Source organism: Elephantulus edwardii, unplaced genomic scaffold (genome assembly GCF_000299155.1).
Source record: "Elephantulus edwardii isolate Elephantulus edwardi_28Jun2011 unplaced genomic scaffold, EleEdw1.0 scaffold00098, whole genome shotgun sequence".
Taxonomy (NCBI): Eukaryota; Metazoa; Chordata; class Mammalia; order Macroscelidea; family Macroscelididae; genus Elephantulus; species Elephantulus edwardii.
The window spans coordinates 7,460,847-7,477,457 of record NW_006399848.1 but is presented as its reverse complement, the minus strand read 5'-3'; the positions used below and the strand labels follow the sequence as shown (position 1 = coordinate 7,477,457).

General features: G+C 41.9%; 1 protein-coding gene and 1 pseudogene across 1 annotated transcript in view; both read left to right on the top strand.

Moving 5' to 3' along the window:
- Window positions 1–16,611, top strand: part of CDK6 (cyclin-dependent kinase 6) — a 305,967-nt gene that overhangs the window by 240,493 nt on the left and 48,863 nt on the right. The gene's annotated exons all lie outside the window — the stretch shown is intronic.
- Window positions 10,211–13,951, top strand: LOC102855786 (annotated as a pseudogene).

Genomic DNA, 16,611 nt, shown 5'->3' with positions numbered 1-16,611 from the left:
GGGTTAGGACTCTCTTATCTGGACTGAAGAAGAGTGCTGCCTCTGACCAGTGTATCAGCAGCATTGATCAAAAAACTTGGAGCCCATGCACTACCCCTGCCTCCCCTTTCCCATGAAGGGCCAACGTGAATAACATATTTGGACTTGTTTTTCTCAAGACCCTCCGGGCCCATTTCTTTTCTTTCATCATCTTTCCTAAAGCTGATATGAAAACTCCGCAGGGAAATAGCAAATAGTACACTTGGATGAACTCTGCAGAAAAAGAAAGCGCTTCCCTCTTATCCCCACTTCTCGAGTAACTTTCTGGATTTTGAAAACAAAGGCAATCTTAGATGAATAGTAAAGTCTCATGTACAACGTCCTTGTGATATTTTGATCAGACCAACAAAAGCATTAGTAACAAAGCATATGGGTTGTGAAGATAGTAGTTTTCCTACTTAAAAGTTCTAACGTGCCTTTGAAAAGTACTAAAAAATACCAGCTATTAACAAAGATGAAAGGGAAGTGAAGAGACCGGAGAGCCCTGCCTCTGTTGTTTCATGCTTTAGGTTAATGTAAGATCCTAAGATGGCCCTTCTGGCCATGCTCTTCTTTTCCATCAGAGAAAAATATGTATTCTTTTCTTCCCAGCACTTAGCCCTTCCTTACTGTTTTCAGTCTCCCTATAATGTAAGCGCCAGAAGAACAGATCATTTCATTCTTATTATTTCTTTATTTCCTAAATTTAACTAACACTCATGGATTCCTAGCTCTACAGAATTTATGAATAAAATGTTAGTGTAGCAAACTTGTACCATAGTCTCCTTTCTTTTATTAGAGTCCACAAAAGGATGCAGCTTGGTCTTAACATCAAGCTTAGTCATATTGTTTCCATTATTAATAGTTCTTTTACAATAAACCAACCCGGGGCTTTTGGCCCAGTCTGTCTCTAGTTCACTGATAATTACACAGTCATAGCTGAAGAACTCTATGCAGTAAAGTGATTGGGAGGACCAGCTTTGGAGTGTCTAGTTCTGTCTTCAGCTTTTCTTAACCTGGGTGGTGATGACTCATTATTAACCATCTCTCAACCTCAGTTTTCTCAGCTATAACATGAAAGTATTAATGCCTCCTACATAGTGCTGATCTTACGTTAAATATTACTGTACTTAGCTCTGTCTTTGGCATTTTACATGCCCAATGAGATTTTATCTAGACCCATTGTCTTGGATAAATTCCAACTCTTAGCAACCCGATATGGGAAGCAACCCTCTAAAGCCAAGTAGAAATGTCCTATAGGGGTTCCAAGACTATAAATCTATAGGGAAGCAAACTGCTACGTCTTTCTTACTCAGTGGCTGGTAAGTTAAAGCTGCTGACATTTTGCTTAGCAGCTCATGGTTTAACAACTAAGAAACCAGGATATCTTGCAGTTAGCTATGACCATTATTGTTCTTCATGCTGTCATTTTTCTAGAAGCATCCCCTACATTGGCCTTTAAAGCCCATTTCCCATTGAACTGATTTTGACTCATGGCACCCCGTATATGTCAGGTAGAACCGTGAGCCTCTTAATTGAATTTGCCACACACACACACACACACACACACTGTAACTTAAAGATCTGTATGCCACCTTGGTCAGTCTTGGTGATGTGTATGCCATCTCTTAGTGCGCCATCTGTTCCAAGCCTTGTCGTGCCTTTTCCTTGTTCTCTTTGCTTAGAAGATCGCTAATAGCCACTTCTGTTTCTGTATTTTTCATTAGATCTGATTCATTTGGAACTAGGGTCATTCTTTTATTTTATTTTATTTTATTTTATTTTATTTTATTTTATTTTATTTTATTTTATTGGTAAAAACATAATGGGGGTTCAAGGAGGTGAGGGTTGGGGGCAGAAGGGTGAGGATGGGCAGGGATGCAGTTGCAGAGCTGCACAGTTTGGTTGGTGGGGGGATCAGGTGAAGGAAATGAAAAGGATCCAGTGGGGACCAGATGCTACAGAGGAATGGTAAGCATTTTCCAATGGCAATTAAAACAACTATCTTACTGATTTAGGAACTGGATACAGACTCTCTGGCTTCTTCATGCTGAACAGGGGTGTTGATGTGAAGAGGGAAAGGGAGGACACTTTATCACCTTACTGGTGGTCTTAGGTTAAAGCTGCTTGCCTTCTTGTTCTGTTAGAAGGTATTTTCCTGTCATTTGCTCCATTCTGAACTGCAAAGTGTTTTCCTGGGTGGGTCCAGTGGGGATGGCTGGTTGAACCCAGGGGCTCCATCCTCCTTTGCTTCCTTAGCTGGCAGTTTTATTTCCTTTTTGTCACTGGCACTGGGTTCAGAGTCAGGTCTGGAGTAAAACTCAGTGTTAAGGTTACCTATAGGAAAGGGAGCAAACCTAGAGAGAACAAACTTGTGAGTCACAAATAGAAGGTCTTTGGGGGTGTTGCTTTCCGGTTTACTGGGGGAGAGGGTGGTGGAAAGTAGCCTAGATAAAATTCTCTGGATACCCTAGGCATTTTTTTCCCCATCCAAGGGTCAGATGGCACAATCCGGGGACTGAGGAGCTCACCCTGAGGGCCATGATGGCTCGCCCCAAGCCGAGGGCTGAAGACAGCCCACCCTGGGCAGAGGGCCGTGATGGCTCACCCCGGGCCAGGGGCCGAAGACAGCCCATCCCGAGCAGGGCAACACCCCCCAGGGGCTGGCTGGTACACTCCGCCTCCTATTGCCCCCACCCCACTGTGGTCCCCTTGCCTGACTGAGGACTATGTGGCCAAGGACAGCGTCTCCAATTCCAGCACCGCCACTTTTACCCCCCCCATAAGTGGTCATACTATAATTTGAAGTAGGTGTCACTTCCCTCCCTCTTTATAAATGGCAAAGGGAATCTGAGAGCTGTGAACAGACTCCCCCCAGGTCTAAACAGCTTTTGGCAGAAGCATTCAACAGATCAAAATATGTGGTGCATTTAGGATGTCGATCCTCTTAGACATGCTGCCACTGTTAAGTGTCATCAAGTAGACAACTCACAGTGACCTTCGACAATCCATTGTATCGGTGATCATCTTCTCTGGCCTGTCCAAGGAAATCCAGACCTGCGGACAATGGGGCTTGCATCCCATCTCCTGTGCCGTGTGGGCAGCCAGTGTGCACGCATCCCATCTCCCGTGCAGGTGGCCAGTGGGCCGGAACTAGGGTCATTCTAATGGATTTCTACCACATCTTGCCTTTTGTTTCGAGACTATATGGTCATCTTGTCATCTTTTGAACATACCCTTTAAAAATACCTGAGGCACTAGTTCTTAATCATCATTTGAAACTTAGTAAGTTACATATAAGATTTATCTCAGATACACCTCTGTTGCCTTTCCCACCCTTCTTATTCACTTAATTCATGGCAGTACAACCAGAATTTCACATGAGAATTCTCATTCTTTTTAAATAACAAATTATTTTTAGCATCTTTGACCTTTAACTAGTGCCTTTACCTATATATCTATTCGTGGAGTTTGTCTTTCAATATGACTTTCCTATCCATTAAATTTGACTTTGGCATGTAGATGGGTGGGGATATGTGAATAGGGCATTGTTAGCTTATCTGTCTACAAGGGGATTGGCTAGTCTTGCAAATAAATTGAGTGCATCCAGCAGCAGAATTAGAAGAAATCTCACTGTCATCAAAGAAGAGCAAGTACGAGAATACAACTAGTCCTTCAGAAGCAGAGCAACAACCGCAGTAGCCACAGTGGAGAGAACCAGAGATCTGCCATGAAATGGAGTGGACCTTGAGCCCACTGCACCGCACAGACAGAAGCAGAGCTGTGCTAAGAGCCTTTGCTCAAATTTGTTGGACAACTTGGCCTTAAGAGGGGCAGGGAGCCAGTATTGACAGGACTAAGAGCTTTTTAACATTGATTTAAAGCTGTGAGGCTCAAGGCTGTGATGCCTGCGAGCACATTTCAGAAGCTGTCCTAACTATGTTTTTTCTAACTAACTTTTATTATAACCTTTTAGCTTCCCCAACATGATTCTGCATAGTCTGTGAGCTATCACATCAGATCTTGGACCCAGAAAAGCAGTAAGATTGGTGTTGAAATGAGTAGAAAGAGGTGTGGGAGTGTTGGGGACATGTCTGACCATAAGGGAATTGATTTTGTGGCGTTCATGCAGTTGACAGGGACAGTTCCCTTTTGTGAAGTTGGTAAATGTCAGATAGGGTCTTTCCCACATAGCCCTTGCTTTTTTTTACAGTAGTAATCTACTTTCATTTATAGACAAGAAGTTCTGGTATTACAGTGTCTGCTGATAACTGAGAGATTAGTGGTTCAAATCTACTAGTTACTTCTCAGGAAAAAAGATGGTAAGTCCCTCATATTAAGGTTTACAGCTGGAGAAACCCTATACAGAATTACTATGAGTCAGAGCCAACTTAACAGCAATGAGTTAGCTTTGGGTTTTTCTCTTATAGTCAAAATATAGGTCTATCAACTTTGATTCATCAACTGTCGCTAACTCTAGGATATGTGAATCACTTTTTTATTAATAGGATACGTTAACCATTTATAACATGCAGGGACCACTTTGCAGCTGTGTGGTGGTGGTGGTGGTGGTGTTAGGTGCCATCGAGTCTAATATGAGACTCATAGAATCCCTATGAAGAACAGATTTGAACCATGTCCTGTATCTCTTTGTTCTTTTCGCAACCCATGGGATCTTCCTTCAGTAATCTCCAACACCACAAATCAAAGACATCAGTTCTTCTGTCATCGTTTTTTATTGTCCAGCACTCAGTTTCTTAGCAAATAATTAAAAAGACCATTTTCTGGATCAGGTGCACCTTAAATTGACATCCTTGCTGTTCGGTGTTTGGAAGGGTCACTGACCATGGAACTGCCAAGTGCACTACGTCTTCTGACCTCCTGACTACTGGTACCAAGGGGGTTGATTTTTTATCCAAGTAAGATGAAATCATTGATACTTAAGCTCTAGAAGCCTAGTGTTAAGGCGCTGCTACCAACCCAAAGGCACTGGGTTCAAATCCATTAGCTGCTCTGTGTGAGGAAGATGGTAATTCTCCTCCCATGCAATTTATTGCCACTGAAAACCCACTGAAGGGTGAGCTATGGGTCAATTCCAGCTTGACCGTACACTGTTGTTGTTCTTGATAAGTACTGTTGAGTATGACTCATAGTGACCCTAGAAATAACAGGCCTGAATCCTGTCCTGTCCTGTGCCATCCTCCTCATCTCTGACACACTTGAGCCATTGTTGCAGTCACCATGTCAATCCGTCTCCTCCAGAGTCATCCTCTCTTTGGCTAACCCCTCACCTTTCCAAGCATGATGTCCCTCCAAAGAATATCCTCTCCTAACAACAAGCCCAAAGTATGTGAGACAAAGCGCTGCCATTCTTGTCTCCATCGAGCACTCTGGCTGTACTTTTTCCAAGATCTACGATGGTACGTAACTACTACTTTTTGCCACTATAGCTGGAGAGAAACTTCATAGGCTCCCTGAACCATTTAGACTGATGTATCTATATGCATCACTTAATGTTCACTGTGTGTTCTGTACAGTGGTTCTGACTCAACAGCCCATAACAACAACATACATTCTGTGAGAGACCATATCCAACACCACATCAAAGCCTAATAATGGAAGCCTGCTTCAGGGTTCTCTTTTTCACTGCTGCTGTTGAAGCTGCTAGAGCTGTGTCAGAGGCCAAAAGAATGAAGCCCTGCAGCAGGCACATCTGGAGAGGGTGGCCTCAGGAGGGGACCAACCAGAAGTGAGAAATAGCCCCAGTATTTGCTCACTGTGCTTCCATCCTGAGCTGTAGCACTGGCCACTGCCAGCCAGCTGGCCAAAACCTGAAAACTCTCACCCAGGGCGATGTCTTCTGTCTCTGCTTCTTCCCTCCATGGTCCAGTGCTGCAAAAATCTGGGTTTGGGTCTTTAAAATAATAAACAGAACAAGTGCTTTTCTTTTTGGGGAAAAAAAATTTTAAGCCTTTCTTGGGACCAAGGAACTATATGTAACCAGATGTTGCAAAAAAAGAGGTCAAAAGCACTCATACCTGTATTCAGCAGCTTGTGAAACTTTACCCCATGCTATAAATGAACCTTACTACCCAGCCTCTATAACCTGTGCTCACCCTTCTCTTTTGTTTGCAAGATCCTTGATAGCTGGGTGATATAGTGCTTTTCTTGGTATACCCTTCATGGCACATAGCAGGCACCAACTGAGTTCTAACCCAGTGTTTGATGCAGGCTACCGAACACAATGATCAGTGGACCCCACTGAGGTCCAGGAACCTCAGACCCTGGCTGTCTATCAGTCCATGAAAGACTGGATCCCACATTGAGTGGAGGTTCAAGCTCTAATCCAGTTACCAGTGGTGTTAGAGATGCCAGTCACAAAATGCCAAGACTTAAGGTATTGGGGTTCTAGGTAGAACCTTAAACTAAGTGCCAAGCATTAACTGAGGTCCCAGTGGACTTAGCAGTTTGGCTGAATGAGTCAGAGCTGAAGTGATTACTAATTGACATAAGATCTCTAGGTCTCTTCCCCTCCACACTACCACAGACACCACAAAGACTAGAATTGGCTCTGGAATCCAGCAAGAGACTTAGCATACAAGAGAGTTTCGATAAACCCATTGAATAATACGTGTAAAGAAACCAGGCATCGTATTTGCAGCTGGGGGGCCTAGTGACTCCTCGACAGGGAGAAATTGGGATCTCCTGCCCTGTCTTCCTTTGTCTTTTTATAGCACCTTGCAGTGTTGAGTGTTTTCCTTTTTGTGTGCTGGCAATCATAGACTGTCCTGTTCTGAGCCACAGGAAGTACCTCATACCAGCTCATAGGGAAACTCCACACAGTCAGCAGTAAGAAACTCAGTCACAGATGAAAATGATTGTGTCTCACCATTTATGTATGCATAGTTTTCTGGCTGGGGAATCAAGAAGACGTTTGGCTATGAGACATTAATTGCACAGAATGTGCTTTAACTGTTTCCTTTCTTATTGGGGCTATGTGGCTGGCTCACTGGTTTCAGTCAGGCAAAGAGAAAATGAGTTCTGCCTTTAATGATCATACTGGACATAACTGCCTTTCATGTAGCTTTATAAAGCAAGTCCCTCTGACCCATTTCAGTTGGAACTTTTAGAGAAACCCATTTGTTTTGATGTTTCTGAACACTTGAAGAGTCCATAGTAATTTGGAATGTTTAAATAATCCTGCATTTATGACATTTTAAAAATGGTAATTTTTCATTTATTGAAAACCATACATGGGATTTATATAATATTTTAAAAATAGAGGTATCAAGTGTAAAATAAACCTGAAACACCTTGTTGTACCAAAAAGTAAGTACATGCTCAAAAACATAAAAAGAATGTATCTAAAAGACACAAAATACTTATCCTGAGGGGCTCCTACTGGACAAATTTATCCATTAAAATAAATAATAGCATTTGTTATTGGAACCAACTCATAGCTGACCCTCTAGTGGGTTTTCAGAGGCAGTAAATCACATGAGTGGAGATTGCCCATATTCTGCCACAGAACAGCTATAACAAGCAGAGGATGCAAACCTTTGCCTTTAAGTTAAAAGTGCAGCTCCTTACCCACTAGGCCACCAGAGTATAATCTATTGAATATTATTGTTGTGTTGTTGAGTAGTCCACGACTCAGCGACCCTGTATGCAGTAGCTCTGAAGCCTGCCCTGTCCTGAGCCAGTCTCACTGACTCTGACACACTTACCCCATTATCGTAATTACTGTGTCAGTCCATCTCATCTGGGGTCTTCTTTTCCTGTACTTTCCTTCCACCTTTCCAAGCATGATGTCCTTCTCTAAGGTCTGGTCCCTCCTGGCCACATACCCAAAGAATGTGAGATGGAGCTTCAAAATCCTAGCCTCCAAGGAGGAACTTGGTTTCACCCTCTCCAAGACAGACTTGTTTGTTGTCCTGGTGGTCCCTGGTATGTTCATTACTTTTCTCCAGCACCATTAACTCAAAGGCATTGATTTTTCTTGTCATTCTTAGTCATTGTCCAGCTCTCTTATGCATAGCAATTAATTGTGAAGACTATGGCCTGGATCAGGCACACGTTAGTCTCAAGACTGACATTGTTGGTCCTCAGTACTCTGGAGAGGTCCGTGAACACAGATTTTTCCAGTGCAGTTTGATCTTTTGATTTCCTGATTGCTGGTGCCAAGAGTGTTAATTGTAGAGCCATGCAAGCTGAAACTGTTAACAGTGTCAATCTCTTCTGCATTTATTGAATAAAATTACTATTTGAGTCCATACTAATAATAAATAAATATGAAAGAACAGGTAAGGACTATATAAACAGTAAAATTGTTATTCCTATCTATCTAAGAACTGTGGAAGGCATAATGGCATTAGAAAGTCTTAAGTGAACACTGTCTTGGTTATTTAGTGCTGCTAAATACTTCAAGTGGATGATTACTAAACAACAGTTTTCCCATTGTCCAGAGGCTCAGAATTAAGAATTCAGAACACAAGTTCTAGGGGAAGGATTTCTCTGTGTTGGCTCTGGAGAAAGGTCCTTACCTCTTCAGGTTCTGCTTCTTGATTTCTTGGAGATCTCTGTGTGTCTTGGCTTCTATCTTCATCATCTCTTCTTCTTTTCTTTGCCTCTCTGATACCTCAAAAGAAATTTAAGTCAAAGCACATTCTAACACTAAACCTGCCTCATTAACAGTACCCAAACAGCCCATGTCTAAATGAGATTCAGTGAGCTCCATTTGACATAGTTTGGGCACATGGCCAGGAGGGACCTGTCCTTGAAGAAGGATATCATGCTTGGAAGGGCAGATTGACAGTTCAGGATAGGAAGACCCCCAAGAAGACAGATTGACAACAGTAACTGGGGCAATGGTCAGAGTTAGTGATTCTGGCTCAGGATAGGTCAGGGATCAGAGCTGTTGTATGTTGTTTTGTCATGAGTTGAGGTCAGCTTGATGGCATATAACAAGATGTAGTATTAATGATGTTATTTGATAATTTCATCATTCTGTTGGATCAACTTTTTATGGAATGAGCACAAATATCGATCTTTGCAGTTGGTTGCCCAGGTAGGTATCTTCCAAATTTCCTGATATTTCCAAAATTACATTTATTAAAACAACTTGATTGGTGTACCATCAGTTCCTGGAGCCTTGTTTTTGATCAGTGCCTTCAGTGCCTTGTGTTTGTTTCCTTCATTGTCATCAGTTTTTGAGCGTATGCTGCCTCCAGAAATGCTTGAGTATCAACCATTTATTTTGGGAACAATAACTTTGTGTAGTCCTTCCACCTTCTTTTGATACTTTCTGTGCCAGTCAATATTTTGCCCATAAAATCATTCAGTATTACAACTCGAGACAAACCTTTTTCTTCAATTCTTTCAGCTTGAGAAATACTATGCATATTTGTTATTTTGGCTTTTTTTTTTTAAACTCTAAGTCTTTGCACACTTCATTATAATACTTTGTCTTCTTAAACTGATCTTTGAAATAGGAGATTGTTTAGCTCCTTCTTTCATTCTTTCATTTGCTTGGTTATTCTGTGTTCAGGAATAAGCTTCTGAGCCTAGTTTGTCATTCATTTTGGTCTTTACCATTTTTTTCATCCACTTTTACTTTCTTCACACATGATGTACTTGATGTCATCACACAGTTCATCTGGTCTTTGATCTTCAGTGTTTAATCTGTCAAGTTTATTGCTTTTTTTTCCTTTTAAAACTCTTTATTATTATTTGAATGGACATTTACTGGCCATATTGTTTTTCTATTCATTCACTCAGCAATTCATACTCATTATGTTTCATGGCATTTGTTGAAACCTCTGCTCTTCCCACTTCTTCTCTGCATTTCCCATCTCCATCCATCCTTTTTTCCTCTCTCTACTCTCTAGAGAACTTTATCCCAGGGTAGATGCTACCCTTTTGATCTTCTGTGGTTGTTTGTTCTAAAGGAGTGCCTCTCTCTGTGTAGCTATTGATCTCCTTATCAGCCCTATTTAAGGAGCTCTGGTGGCTTAGTTCGTAGGTAGCTTCATCACTAACCTAAAGGCTATCCCTCTTGGAGGTTCAAATCTACACAGAGGAAAAAATGAGCAGTCTGATCATGTGCAGTGTATGGCCATGGAAACCCAATGGAGGGTCAGCCAGGAGTCCATTCAGTCCTGAAAACAGCAAGGATTTTTTGTGTTAAAGAGGCATGGCTGTTATTTGGCTGAAAGGTAAGTCAGACATCAGGGTAATTTTAGTTGTATACCTGAAAGATGACTAAGAACAATAGTCTCCAAGCAGTTCCATCAGTCTCTTTCAGACCAGAAAGCCAGGTTTTTGGTGGGTTTTTTTACGAGTTTTTGTTTTGTTCCACATGTTCCTCCACTCCACCAGGGTCCCTCTCTTGTGTCTTTCTGTCACTGTATTGGTGATTCCTTGCAGAACATTTAGCAGGTAGTTGCTGGACACCATCTAGTTCTTCTCAGGACCCTGGAAACAAAAGTTCACAGAGTCCATTAGTCCTTTTGGACTAATTGTCTTCCATCAAATCCTTGCTTAAGATGGTCTCTAATGTAGGCCTGATATACTCAAAGTAGTCCTGTAGCACTCATGGGTGTTTTTTGGGCTTTTGATTTTTTTTGCTGTGTTGTTGGTTTTCATTTTCTTCACAGGCATAAATAATTTGGAAGAGCACAATTCAGTTCATAATGAACACTAAAACTAGTGACTGAGTTTGATCAAGATGTTTACATAATCTTATGTCTTCCCATCAAATACTTTAAAATTGAGGCAAAGAAAAATACATCATAAGCCAATAAGCAAGAGATGGGCATCATTGTTTTAATAGGTATCTTTCTGCTCTTTATCCTTGAATGTAGAATATTTTCATTTTCTTATGTAGAAGAGACACTTTTTTGTATAAAAATAGATTAAGATCTTTATTTGTGTTTAAATATTCCCTAGCACATAGTAGTCATGGGAGTAAATATTTGTTGAATGATTAAAATTTCCAGACCTTTTTAAAACAGAGTTGTAATGCATGTTCCTGTAACGAAAGTTTTCCACATTCCCACAATGTGTCTTTAGGACTAATTCCTTGATATGACATAATGAGAAAGAAAATATTAAAACCCTGTTAGTTTTTTATATATGGAGCCAAATTATCCTACAGGAAAAAAATTTTCTACTTTATTCTCCTAGCAGTGCTGTAATAAATGCATGCATGCCCTTCAATGAATTTTTGTCTTAAATTTTATTTTAGTGTGTGTGTGTGGTGTGTACTGTCAAACCAGATCTGACTGGTATAGGAGGAGATTGTCCCTCCTTCTCCAGCAGAGCCGCTGGTGGATTCCAACCACGCACCTCTGGGATTACAGTCCAACTTCTCTACTTCAGTGAATTTTTAAGAGGTAGACAGGCATTAATATGTGAAACACCAGGATAGCACTTGGCACTCATAAGTAGTAGTAGCCATATATGTCCTCCTCTTCTGTGTCTGTAGGTTGGAGTGTGTCAGGTTTACAAAGTAAGCATCACTAACCATCAGCCATGGCATTCACTAGGATAGTGGAGTGTTTGCTAATGTGGAGAATCTGAGTTCGGATAGAATGTGATTTAGGTTAAGCCAGTAATAAACCATATGAGGTACCTTCTTCTTACTGTTTGTTCCATTTAGATTAGCTCCAGCTCAGGAAGACCATATAGTTAGCAGAACAGAAGCTGTCCCAGCCCTGTGCCATCTTCATGAAGAAGGGGACTGAGTGCACTGTTGTGGCTGTTGTGTCGGTCCACCTCACTGTGGGTTTCTCTCAGTGGCATTGCACTTTTAAAACCCATACATCATACACCGTCCCATTCTCTTTATCTTATTGGAGAATCCTGGCAGCTGCACTAGGTCTGGAGTCAGCTAGTGTCAAAGTAAATGATAAAGTAAAAACCTCATTTCTGTTTGTGGTTGGCAAACTCCACTGTTATCAACATAGAGCCTCCTTCCATTTGGACCTTGATACTGGACACTTGAACTCCCTTTTGACAACAGCATCCAGCGCCATTTCCTAAAGTTGACAGGGCAAGATGCAGGAAAGAGATGCAGTCCATGGGCAGCTGAGCTGTTTGCCCTCCCATGACAGCTAGTACCCATGGCAACATTTACTAACTAATTTAAGCCTCTTTCTAGTTGGGGCAGAGGGACAGGGCGGATTAGCCAGTAAACAATATGCACTGACTTGCATCGAGCTGGTATGCACAGGCTTAATTGTGTTTACTTTTGAATCTGTGGTGAGCAATTTCACACGAATTTCACACGTCCTTGACTTGATGAGGGACAGGTGAAATTGTGCACTTCAGATTGGTGGGAGAGTATAATTAGATCTGTGCTTCCCCAGCAAATTAGGTTCTCTGGCCTTGTACAGAGGGGTCTATGATCCCCTGGTCTATATTTGATTATTAAGGAAATTATAAAGGAGAATCAAAAAGAGGATTTTCAGGGCTGCCTTTGAGTTCAAAAAAAAAAAGATGAGCAGTCAGTAAAACTATCCTCTGATTTGGATTTGCTTATATTTTCCCTTTTGGCTTTCACTGGCTAGCATGTTCTCTCAAGTGATGACAGTTGGGCTGATTGAGAGCCGTTAGTCAAATCCAGTAACAGTATTAATCTGTGGTTGGAAATGACTGTTAAAGTGAGTGCCAGGCTATTCAGTTGTGGTTTTGCTTCCAGCTTCCAGTCATGCCAGGCTTCCAGCAGGAGGAATAGAGGCTGTGGTAAAGGAAACCGTTGATAAACAAAAGAAACCAGAAACTGTCACTACCCATAACAACGAAACAACAAAAAAATCCCCAAAAAGGGAAGGGGGGAACAAAGGAAATTATACAGAGCCATTTAAGCCTGAAGAATCTGATGTGATCAGTAGGTGTGAGGCTAGCACGATGGTGCCTCAGGCACTGACTCCAACTTTCCAATGAGAACAGGAAGGTTTTAAGCACCAAATCCATGCTCTCCAGTAATACTGCTAAGCAAGAAAACTTTTCTTAAGGGAAGGGAATAACTGGAATTTAATTGAAGCTATTTTTGTCCTCTTCCTAACATGCTTCTTGAACCACTGATCCTCAAAGGAAGCTGAAGTTCTGGTCACCAACTATGTCAAGAGTATTCACCCTATAATCTTCCCTACTGAATTTTCAAGAACAAATGTTCTTGAAATAATGGAAGCAATAATGTTGCTTCCATTCATCATTTATTAAGAAATGCATTTTGTGAGTTCCCCAGTGGTCCCGTGGATCTGTCTCTTGCTTCAACAGTGTTTGGATGGAACAGACCCCAGCGACTTCCCCACTTCCAGCCTCTGACTAACCTCCAACTTCATCTCCAGGCGTAACCTCGGGACCATCTCAACCATCTCCTATTTTCAGGACCAGCTAGAAACATCTACCAACTAGGAACTCTCAGACTGGTCAAAATTATTTCACCAAAGCTGACGCTGGCATCAACCGTCTGGTCAACCTGCACCTGCGGGCCTTACACCCACCTCTCTCTGGGTTTTTATTTTGACCGCAGTGAATGGCCTTGGAAAGTGTGGGACGCTTCTTCTGCGAGTTGGCGAAGGAGAAGCGTGAGGGTGCCGAGCGGCACTTGAAGCTGCAAAACCAGCCTGGCGGCCGGGTCATCTTCCAAGATACCCAGAAGCCATCCCAGGATGAGTGGGGTAAAACCCTGGACGCCACCATGCAAGGAGTGCTGGCCTTGGAGAAGACCCTGACCCAGGCCTTTCTGGATCTGCATGCCGTGGGTTCTGCCCACATTGATCCCCATCTCTGTGACTTTCTAGAGAACCACTTCCTGGATGAGGAAGTGAAACTGCCGAAGAAGATGGGTGACCATCTGACCAACATTAGAAGACTGGACGGCCTCCAGGCTGGTCTGGGTGAGCGTCTCACCCTCAAGCACGACTAGGGGTCTGTGGGGACCTGCAGGGGGGACCTCTGCATCCCCCTGAATCTTATCCACCCATAAGCCCTTCCCCCAAGCCCTGTTGGACCAAATGAAACAATAAAGCTTTTTGCGACAGCTAAAAAAAAAGAAAAGGAAGAAAGAAATGCACTTTGTAACCAAGGGCTTAGTAGTCAGTCGGCCTCCTATTTGCTTCCCCCCCCTCCACCCCAGAACTTTGGATTGGCAGCTCTCCACTGTCTTCACCAAAGCTCTGAAATTTATATTGTGTCTGGATACTAATGCCCTAGCTGGAGTTCTGGGTGTAGACCATGGGGAATTGTGCTGCTAATGCAAAGGCCGTGCCTCTGGCAGTTTGAATGCACCAACAGCTTCAAGGGAAAAAGCTGAGCAGTCACCTCTCATACAAGGTACAGCCTCCAGCCTGCATTATGTGAACTGAAAAAGGAAAGAAATTACTAAAGAAACAGAAAAGATTCCTGGTGGTACAGCCTGTGGCACAGCTCTATAGGAAAAAGACCCAACCATTATCTTCTAAGCTGACAGCTAGAAAAACTAGAGGATAGTACTGTTTTCACATGGAATCACTAAGTCAGAATCAATGACAGCAATAGAAAGAAGCCATACGTTCCAGAGTAGCAGCCAGGAGAGCCTAGATGGGATGCCTGAAGCACTTGACCCCCACACAACAAGAAAATAGCTCTTTACCAGCTGTTCTACGATATTTTCATCTTTCTGAGATGCTCATTTGTTTCACATTTTGTTCTTAAAATCGGGATATACATTTCAGTTGATTGTGGTAACATCTTCAATTTGATGAAATATAGGGAGCCTTGAAAAACAAATATTGCTAATTTTTTTATTATCATTGGCATCCAATGACTTGTTAACTCTCTTAAGCCAGGAGACCTTTTCAACATCCCTCTTTTGTGGACATTTTCATCATCCTTCTGTATGTCAGTGGTGTTCCTTGGAAGCATTCAAGGAATATCGGCACAGTAATCAACTGAGTGAACTGAAGCTCAGGAAGCATTGCCCGGGAGCAGAGGCTCTTGCAAAGTCCATGTTAGAGCTGAAGAGTCAGCAGAGGAAGTGTTGACCTGTTGCCTGTTGGAGTCCACCTTTACAAAGTAGGTGTCATGGAGGCAAACCTTTACCCTGAAAAGCATCCTCCCATCTGAGCATTGGCACAGCTCCCAAGTGAGATGGTAAATGAGGATTCAGGCTCACATGAATGGATCGATAACACATGATACTGTACAACTTTGGTGACTGTATTTATGTTTTGGTGAAACTGATGGGACAAGTGACTTAGCTCCTCCAGGCTCAAGTTGCAGATCCCCGTCATGGTATCAAGGTCTTTGTAGCCTTCTGTTTTGAGGTTCCAGGTTTCTTCTAAAACAAGCCATTTATTTCACATTTACAGTTGATGCTAGTAAGATAACAATGCCAGCATTTGTTTTTATGTGGGTAAGTTAGGAAAGAAAATGAAAATATATTATCTTCCTTTTATTGTTATAAAGCTAAAGTAATACAAAGTGTATTTTTCACTAAAGGTGTATATACAAGCAAGCAGGAGTGGTATCCACTTCCTAAACAACATGCCTCCCGAAACTCTATGAACTTGCTTCAGGTCTTTTGTTCATAGGGTCGCTATGAGTTGTGCTCGACTCAACAGCAATCAAAAACAACACCACAATGTATTATAATCTAATTACCTCTGCACATGGGATCCCCATGTGTCAGAATTGACTGAATAGCAACTGACTTGGTTTTCTAAGGCTTTAATATCTTTATATTAGGTCCTTTCATGTATAAATGTTTTGTTGCTGTTAATTGCTATTGAGTAAGTAGGCCCTAACTCATTGAGTAGGAGCTGCTAATAGATTCGAACTATGTGCCTTTGGGTCGGCAACACAACTCCTTACCCAGTAGGCCCCCAGAGCTCCCTGTTTCTTATATATGCAGGGCTTAAGACCATGTTAAGGTTTCCTAGGGTGTAACCTTAGTGGGAGCAGAAATCTCCAGATCTTTCCTAGGTAGATTCAAACTGCCAACTTTTCAGGTAACCAAGTACTTAACCTTTGGGCCACAAAAACTCTTTATTGTTTTTTTCTTTACTCTTTTAAAATATCACATACAGTATTAATAAGTTTTACATACAATGAGAAATGTTTACTCCCCAAGTCATCTTTAATGGATTCTTTTTAAGAATGTAGATTTTCCTGTTAACACTATTTTTTACCTCCAGGCTTTTTGCTCACATAATTGAGTTGATGTCATTTACCAAGGATGTTCTCGTCCTGTAGGTAGAAAGGCAAGTATACAGCAGACAGACATTCCCCTTCTCTCTTGTTTTTGTTATTTGCCCTCATGTCGGTTCCAGCAATTAGAACTGCTTCACTGTGGTTTTTAAGGCTGTGACTTTTTGTAAGCAGGTCTTCTATATCCCAGGCACCCTTTCATGCGATCAAATTGCCATCCTTTCAGATAATAATTGAGTGTTTAACCATTTACACCACATAGAGGCTCCCTCTCTACAGAATGTTTTAATGTAAATATTGTTTTTGTATACTTTGGCGTTGGAACCATAGCCGACCCTCCAGCAGGTTTCCATAGGCAGTTAATCATACACGAAGAGATTACCCATCTTCCTTCCGCAG